Consider the following 9444-nt stretch of genomic DNA (forward strand, 5'->3'; position numbering starts at 1 on the left):
GCGGCAGGCAGCTGACGCCAAGGCTAACGCAACGTCTAATGCAGGGCTTATTACAGAGGAAGCAGCACTATGCAGTACCACATATAGAAACATAGAATTTGACGGCAGATAAGAACCATTTAGCCCATCCAGTCTGCCCCTTTTTTACCCTTCAGTTAATCTCAGCCCTTTTTAATCCTTATTGCTTTGTAAGGATATCAATATGCCTATCCCAAGCATGTTTACATTGTTCTACTGTCTTAGCCTCTACCACCTCTGATGGGAGGCTATTCCACTTATCCACTAACCTTTCTGTGAAGTCATTCTTTCTCACATTTCCCCTGAACCTACCTCCCTCCAGTTTCAGTGCATGTCCTCGTGTTCTATTACTTCTTTTCCTTTGAAGAAAATTTCCCTCCTGTACTATGTTAAAACCCTTGATATATTTGAAAGTTTCTATCATGTCCCCCCTTTCCCTTCTCTGCTCCAAACTATACATATTAAGATCTTTTAGTCTTTCCTGGTACGTTTTGTGATGTAGGCCATGCACCATTTTAGTTGCTCTTCTTTGTACAGTCTCTAATGTATTTATATCCTTCTGGAGATATGGCCTCCAGAACTGAACACAATACTCTAGGTGAGGTCGTACCAATGACCTATACAGTGGCATTATTACTTCTTTCTTTCTACTGCTGATACCTCTCCCTATGCAACCAAGCATCTGACTTGCCTTCTTCATTGCTTTGCTACATTGCTTATATGCGTACAGTATTTGTGTTATAAGATTGTGGCATTTAGGACAATTGTCCCTTAATAAAAATTAGCCATCAATAACAAACAAACACCAAAGAATACTATTCTATGCACACGCAAAGCTTGAGTGTATAGTTATTGCTACCTGTGCCTAGAGTTTTACTGACCCAGTATAAACCCAGTGGCAGTGCCAGGGTCAGTGACACCTGGTGTGACCAAGAACCTACCTTGTGCATATAAAGGGGGTTATTCTGTTCACTCGCAAATGCAAATTCACCCTCAGATGGACAAAATCATAAGCGCCGCAGGTGGGGCAGATGTAACATGTGCAGACAGAGTAAGATTTGGGTGTTATTTTGTTTCTGTGCAGGGTAAATACTGGCTGCTTTATTTTTACACTGCAATATAGATATCAGTTTGAAGTACACCCCCCCCCCCCAATCTAACTCTCTCTGCACATGTTACATCAGCCCCTCCTGCAGTGTATATGTTTCTGTCCCATCTAAGAGTGAATTTGTCTTTGCGAGTGAACCAGAATAAACCCCAAAGTGTATGCACCCTAGCAGGGGGTGTGGCTTCATTAAATTGGACATGGTTTTACAGGACCCCCTGCTAGCATCACTAAGGGAGCGTGGCTTAGTGGGGAGGTGCCCAATAACATCACACTTCCAGTACTGCCGGCTGCTCAGTGGTACCCCTGTCGACATGGGTTATTGCCGGGTCGTTACACCACCAACCAAGGTTGAAGTGTGGTGTTAAAGTGCCACCCCAGGTCAAGCAACTCAGCATTTCAATCCTGGTCATGACCAGGGTTGAAACGGCTCTGATAAGTACAGTGTGAACGGGTAACCTGGGTGGAGCACTACAGTGTAAGTAAGTGTACATACCTCCCAACTTCTGGCCGGAGGAAATAGGGACACTCGCGAAAAAGGGGCGGGGCGTATGCAAATTAGCCGCGACCTCATTTTCATACGAGAATAGATGCTGTGCGCACAGCGTCTATTCTACTAGATTGGGGGGTCTCCCAACTGCCACCCCCCGCAGCGGGACAATGCCTGCCGCGGGTGGGACAGCGGGACAGTACCCGAAAATCGGGACTGTCCCTCTAAAATCGTGACAGTTGGGAGGTATGAGTGTATAGTGTAAGTATAGTGTAAGTTGAAATTTAAAGTGATGTACCCAGCATGCCCTGCCACAGTTTTAGAATGCCCTAACAGCAAATCTGTAGATTGGGCATGCTGGGATGTGTAGTTCCACAACTGCTGGAAGCCGCGTGCTGGGTATTCTCTTTTACAGACTTCAGAAGTTCAAACAAAAAGTGCAATTACGGTCAAACTGGAGGTCTGTTGTGCGATGTAAGGGCGATACCTGGAACTGCGCGCCGTTCCAAGCAGTCATGCTGCAAATTGTTTTGGTCTAACAATGTGTAACGTCACCTCTGGCGCTCATTGCGTAGGCTGCTGCTGCGGGCCCAGGTGAGCTGCACTGTGTACATTAGTATGTGTACAGTAATAATTATCCAGCTGTCTGCGACCTCCACTCTGTGCCAGGGTCTGGCTGGAGGCCTCCCGTGCCTGCAACGCCATCCGTATTAGTCGCGCCGCATCAAGCAGGAAAATGAGCTGCCCCGGCCTGGAAATAATTAACACTGAAATGTGTAATTGTTCTGCGGCCAGAAGTTCCGTCACAAGTTGTTCAACGACAGTTTTCTCTTTATCTTAAAGTTTATCCTCCAGGAAATATTTGGAGAGACTTTGTACCTCTTGCTCGCCCTTCTGTCTTTTGGGATCACGGACCATTGGGTCGACCACTGAAGGACGTGGCTTATGTTGAGACATGAAATAGGTCAACATGCTTAAGGTCGACATGGAAGAAAGGTTGACACAAGCACTAAATCGACAATGGCTTTGTCGACATGGGTTTTAATTTTTTTTGTCACAAATGTCGACATGGACGCTAAGTGTACTGCGTCCCCTTGCATGGCTCGCTGTGTCCACCATTTTTTGGGCACACACTATTCTCCCTCCACGACCTAGAGGATGGTAGGGCATGAAATACCACCTGTCGGCACATGTCGGCTAAAAAAAAGAAGTGAAAAACCCATGTCGACATTTGACTGTCTACCTAGCCATTGTTGACCTAATGCTTGTATCAACCTTCCATCCATGTCAACCTTAGGCATGTCGAACTATTTTATGTGTCGACATAAGCCATGTCGACTTTTGCTGTGTCCTGCACATCTAAATAAAGACATTTTATGGGGTGGGGTGTAATTTGCAGACATTCGTCACATCAACATCCATAATGCTGACATGATAATGTGGACATGGCTGTAAGTCGACATCCATCATTTACCCTGCACAGAAACAAAATAACTCACACAAATCTAACTCTCTCTGCACATGTTACATCTGCCCCACCTGCAGTGCACATGGTTTTGCCCATTTTGAGAACAAAGTTGTACTGCGATCAGATCTGAATAAGGACCTCTAAGCCTTACGGCCCCCATACATTGGGCGAATCAGCTGCAATTTGGGCTCTTTCTCTGTGATTGCAGCAATCAATCGCAGGAAAAGACCCCAAATCGCAGATGAATGACAGCGGGTTCCGATGCGATGCCCCCACACCGGGAGACTGGGGACATGCTGGTTGAAAATAGCAGATTCTGACACACAGCGATGAGTAAAATAAGCGTTGCCAGCTGGGCACTGCGCCCGCTCCGCCAGCCATGTATATAGGCAGAGCACCATCAGCGATGATTGTCTCATATATGGTCACATGACGACATACGTCCCCACTGACATCTCACAGTTCCCCACCAGATGTTGATCAGGATCAGTGGCCTTCTTGGGCATGTGTATAGGGCAATGTGCTGCCAGTTATGTATCCCGATCCCTAATCGGCCATCAGCTTGTACGGGCATTTTCGGCTGAGAATTATCTTAATATAACTTTTGTATTTTATGATCTCTCTTTGCTGTTAATGCCCCCGTGGGTACAGGGAACGGATCTCCTACACCGCTAGTTTAAGATTTGGGATTCTGCCTCTTGTGATTCCTGCATCACTGTGGATGTTGGGTTATTCAATTGACCATCTATCTATGCAGGGTAATACATTTACAGAGCACATTTGTACAGGCATACGTGTCCTTGGTGTCGACACTATGAAGATCGACATACATGACCCATGAAGTAGGTTGACATGGTTAAGGTCAACAGGATGAGAATGTCGACATACAAAAAGTCAACATGAGTTAAAAAAAAAAATTTGCCGACTTGTGTCAACAGGCAGTATTTCATACCCTTCCATCCACTATGGCGTAGTGGGAGAATATAATAGTGTACCGAGTGCAGCGAGCCATGCGTGTGGACGCGGTACACTGACGACTTACGTCGACATTTGCTTTAAAAAAACGTGAAAAACTCATGTCATCCTTTTTACTATTGTCTTTCCCATTGTCAACCTAATGGCTTGTGGATGGGCTTCTGGGTGGATGAAGCGGGTGGGCGGTCCCTATGTCTGTCAAGCAGCGCTAAGAACTAAAAGGGGGAGGAGCTTCTCTCCCATTCAGTGAGCAACTGCGCGACAGACTGTAGGCTGGTGATATAATAGATGATTTCATCATTAATGTTAAAAATAAGAAAAAAGTATCACTGTAATTGTTATATAACTTTACTAATACATAATGTGGGCTGCAGATGTATTGTGGACAGTGATTGAGAACCATTGTCCAATACAAGCCCTATATCTGTATGCTGCGCTCCGCAGACAATTACTCATGAATTTCTGAGGCATTAAGCTGTCCCTGGATACTGATATGAAGTGTTAGGGGAACTGTGATGGGAATATTAATATTAATACAGTCACAGCTCTGCCACTGGATGCAGCAGACACATCCAGTGTATATATAATGGGCAGCATGCAGCATATACCTGCATAGAGTTCAGTAGGATAACAACCTTTAGCCAAGTCGTCAGACTGCTATCTACTGAACATTACCTGCGTCACTGTAAGGGGGGGGGGCCTTGCAGGTGAAGGCTGAGGAATATAATGTCAGCCTAATTGATTCCATGCTTGTTAGCTATCACCCGTCCCATACTTCCCAACTGTCCCACTTATCACGGAGCTGCTGGGCATGCACCCACAGTGGCGAAAATGGGGGAGGGGCATGGTGGTCTTGCGGCAGGGCTGTGAGTATAGGCCACGCCCCTTCACCGATAGACCACACCCCCTCTTTGCGGGACACAGAAGTTGGGAGGTATGCCGATGTACTGTGGGAGGTAAAGTTCTTAAGGTGACTGCCAGGCGGCTGTGCCAGTGTCTGATGGAACCATTACTTTATGTACATTGTGCTACAGCGCCAGCTGGGCAGCCTAAAGCCAAAGTCTCCTTCAGCATTAGATCCTACATGCCAGTTTGCCACCTGCATTACACGCACATGGGCAGTATGACTGGCGAGTCCCTGAGCGCCCGTACAAATGTGTATTAGCCTCGGGCACCTGGAACCTTTAATCAGGCCCTGAGTTTCACATTATTATTAACATTTATTTATATAGATCCTATATTCTGTTGTGTTTAATGCATGGGCCCACTCTGGAGGGGTTCCTGCTGCCCACCATAACTGCATATGTATAAAGCATAAACCTACCCTCCCGGAATGGCTGGGAGGGTTCTGCAAACTGGGTCCCTCTCCCGGCCCCCCGGGAAGGTGGCAAGTCTCCCGCATCACCGCCTCATCCCCCCGCTCCTCCGCTGTAAGCCGGGCATGCTCAGGGGTAGGGATCAGAGTACAAAGGAACCAGAAGCCGGGTACACTAAGGGGTAGGGATCGGAGTACAGAGGGACCAGAAGCCGGGTACAATAAGGGGTAGGGATCAGAGTACAAAGGAACCAGAAGCCGGGTACACTAAGGGGTAGGGATCGGAGTACAGAGGGACCAGAATCCGGGTAGACTCAGGAGTAGGGATCGGAGTACAGAGGGACCAGAAGCCAGATACGCTCAGGGGTAGGGATCGGAGTACAGAGGGACCAGAAGCCAGTTACACTCAGGGGTAGGGATCGGAGTACAGAGGGACCAGAACCCGGGTACACTCAGGGGTAGGGATCGGAGTACAGAGAGACCAGAAGCCGGGTACACTAAGGGGTAGGGATCGGAGTACAGAGGGACCAGAATCCGGGTACACTAAGGGGTAGGGATCGGAGTACAGAGGGACCAGAAGCCGGGTACGCTCAGGGGTAGGGATCGGAGCACAGAGGGACCAGAAGCCAGGTACACTAAGGGGTAGGGATCGGAGCACAGAGGGACCAGAAGCCAGGTACACTAAGGGGTAGGGATCAGAGTACAGAGAGACCAGAAGCCAGTTACTCTCAGGGGTAGGGATCGGAGTACAGAGGGACCAGAAGCCAGGTACGCTCAGGGGTAGGGATCGGAGTACAGAGGGAACAGAAGCCGGGTACACTCAGGGGTAGGGATCGGAGTACAGAGGGACCAGAAGCCGGGTACACGAAGGGGTAGGGATCGGAGTACAGAGGGACCAGAAGCCGGGTACAAGGGGTAGGGATCGGAATACAGAGGGACCAGAATCTGGGTACACTCAGGAGTAGGGATCGGAGTACAGAGGGACCAGAAGCCGGGTAAACTCAGAGGTAGGGATCGGAGTACAGAGGGACCAGAAGCCGGGTACACTCAGGGGTAGGGATCGGAGTACAGAGGGACCAGAAGCCGGGTACGCTCAGGGGTAGGGACTGGAGTACAGAGGGGCCAGAAGCCGGGTATGCTCAGGGGTAGGGATCGGAGTACAGAGGGACCAGAAGCCGGGTACGCTCAGGGGTAGGGATCGGAGCACAGAGGGACCAGAAGCCAGGTACACTAAGGGGTAGGGATCAGAGTACAGAGAGACCAGAAGCCAGTTACTCTCAGGGGTAGGGATTGGAGTACAGAGGGACCAGAAGCCAGGTACGCTCAGGGGTAGGGATCGGAGTACAGAGGGAACAGAAGCCGGGTACACTCAGGGGTAGGGATCGGAGTACAGAGGGACCAGAAGCCGGGTACACTCAGGGGTAGGGATCGGAGTACAGAGGGACCAGAAGCCGGGTACACTAAGGGGTAGGGATCGGAGTACAGAGGGACCAGAATCTGGGTACACTCAGGAGTAGGGATCGGAGTACAGAGGGACCAGAAGCCGGGTAAACTCAGAGGTAGGGATCGGAGTACAGAGGGACCAGAAGCCGGGTACTCAGGGGTAGGGATCGGAGTACAGAGGGACCAGAAGCCGGGTACGCTCAGGGGTAGGGACTGGAGTACAGAGGGGCCAGAAGCCGGGTATGCTCAGGGGTAGGGATCGGAGTACAGAGGGATAGAAGCCGGGTACACTCAGGGGTAGGGATCGGAGTACAGAGGGACCGGAAGCCAGGTAAACTCAGAGGTAGGGATCGGAGTACAGAGGGACCAGAAGCCGGGTACGCTCAGGGGTAGGGATCGGAGTACAGAGGGATAGAAGCCGGGTACACTCAGGGGTAGGGATCGGAGTACAGAGGGACCGGAAGCCGGGTACGCTCAGGGGTAGGGGTCAGATACAGAACTGAGAGGGACACATCAGCTGTCAGGGAGTACAGACAGGGACACTGCGATGGAGGGTAGTAGGGTACATGGGAGTTGGGAGGATGGTGCTAGGCTCGGCACGTCTTGCAGTTTATATAAAGAGCTGTGACAAACTGCCCCATCTTCTCCCTCCTAATGAATGCGTTTGTCATGCTTTCATTTAAGTAATTATGAAACGCATTTGGAATTAGCAGTGAAGCTCTGACAGTCGTACATTAATTTCCATGCTCAATGCTCCCAATTGAAATTCAGCAATGGAGGACACTTAATGTCGCTAATTAAGATGCTTCTAACGTCTGATTTAATACATTTTTGTTTAGTGCTTTGGCTGAAGGTTCTTGAACACATTCTATGGAATACAATGTACAGCCTTGCTCTCAGAGATTAGGGAGCCGGTACAGATGAGCACATGGCTCCGTCAGTCCATTACTGCTCGTTGCTGGGCCTATGTCCAGGCTGTGCTGGATCACCACTGCACTTACAGCATACGGTACGCAGAACGCTACAACACATAGCGCTCCACCAGAAAAGGGGACAGTGATTGTTTTCGCTATATTTCTTTGGCTGCATCGGTCCCACCCGCAGGAGCAGATTCTTGGGACCGGTTGTTCTTGGGATCTGTTATCTATCGATATATAGATATATATTTATTATAGGCAGCACGGATGGTGTAATGGTTAGCATTACTGCCTCACAGCACTGCGGTCATGGGTTCTATCCCCACCATGTGTTATATATACGGGGCAGTACGGATGGTGTAATGGTTAGCATTACTGCCTCACAGCGCTGAGGTCATGGGTTCTATTCCCACCATGTGTTATATATACGGGGCAGTACGGATGGTGTAATGGTTAGCATTACTGCCTCACAGCGCTGAGGTCATGGGTTCTATTCCCACCATGTGTTATATATACGGGGCAGTACGGATGGTGTAATGGTTACATTACTGCCTCACAGCACTGAGGTCATGGGTTCTATCCCCACCATGTGTTATATATACGGGGCAGTACGGATGGTGTAATGGTTAGCATTACTGCCTCACAGCGCTGAGGTCATGGGTTCTATTCCCACCATGTGTTATATATACGGGGCAGTACGGATGGTGTAATGGTTAGCATTACTGCCTCACAGCGCTGAGGTCATGGGTTCTATTCCCACCATGTGTTATATATACGGGGCAGTACGGATGGTGTAATGGTTAGCATTACTGCCTCACAGCGCTGAGGTCATGGGTTCTATCCCCACCATGTGTTATATATACGGGGCAGTACGGATGGTGTAATGGTTAGTATTACTGTCCAAGAGCGCTGAGGTCATGGGTTCTATCCCCACCATGTGTTATATATACGGGGCAGTACGGATGGTGTAATGGTTAGCATTACTGTCTCACAGCGCTGAGGTCATGGGTTCTATCCCCACCATGTGTTATATATACGGGGCAGTACGGACGGTGTAATGGTTAGCATTACTACCTCACAGCGCTGAGGTCATGGGTTCTATCCCCACCATGTGTTATATATACGGGGCAGTACGGACGGTGTAATGGTTAGCATTACTGCCTCACAGCGCTGAAGTCATGGGTTCTATTCCCACCGTGGCCCTCCTCGTACTTGCGTGGGTTTCCTCAGGGTACTCCGGTTTCCTCCCACAATTCAAAAATATCTTGGTAGGCTAATTGGCTCCCAACAAAATTAACCCTAGAATGTCTGTGTGCATGTACATGTGGTAGGGAATATAGATTGTAAGCTCCACTGGGGCAGGGACTGATGTGAATGATCAAATACTCTCTGTACAGCGCTGCGGAATATGTGTGCGCTATATAAGAAACTGTTAATAAATAAATATCTGTAGATATGCAGAGAGAGAGCAGGCATCACTCCAACAGTCTGATTATTATAAAACCCTTTAGTGCAGTGCCACGCCGGTATTTTGTAAAGGGGTGTGTGTTTGTGCTTTTTGTGTATTTGAATGGGTTTGTGTATATGTTGCATTTGTGTCCCTGATGCCTGGGACCACAATAAAGGATTTCTATCATAATCAGACTGTTGGAGTGACGCCTGCTCTCTTCCCGCATATCTATAGATAGATAATAGAAATATACATAGAGAGAA

Source organism: Crinia signifera, chromosome 7 (genome assembly GCF_055691185.1).
Source record: "Crinia signifera chromosome 7, ASM5569118v1, whole genome shotgun sequence".
In the NCBI taxonomy this organism is placed as follows: domain Eukaryota; kingdom Metazoa; phylum Chordata; class Amphibia; order Anura; family Myobatrachidae; genus Crinia; species Crinia signifera.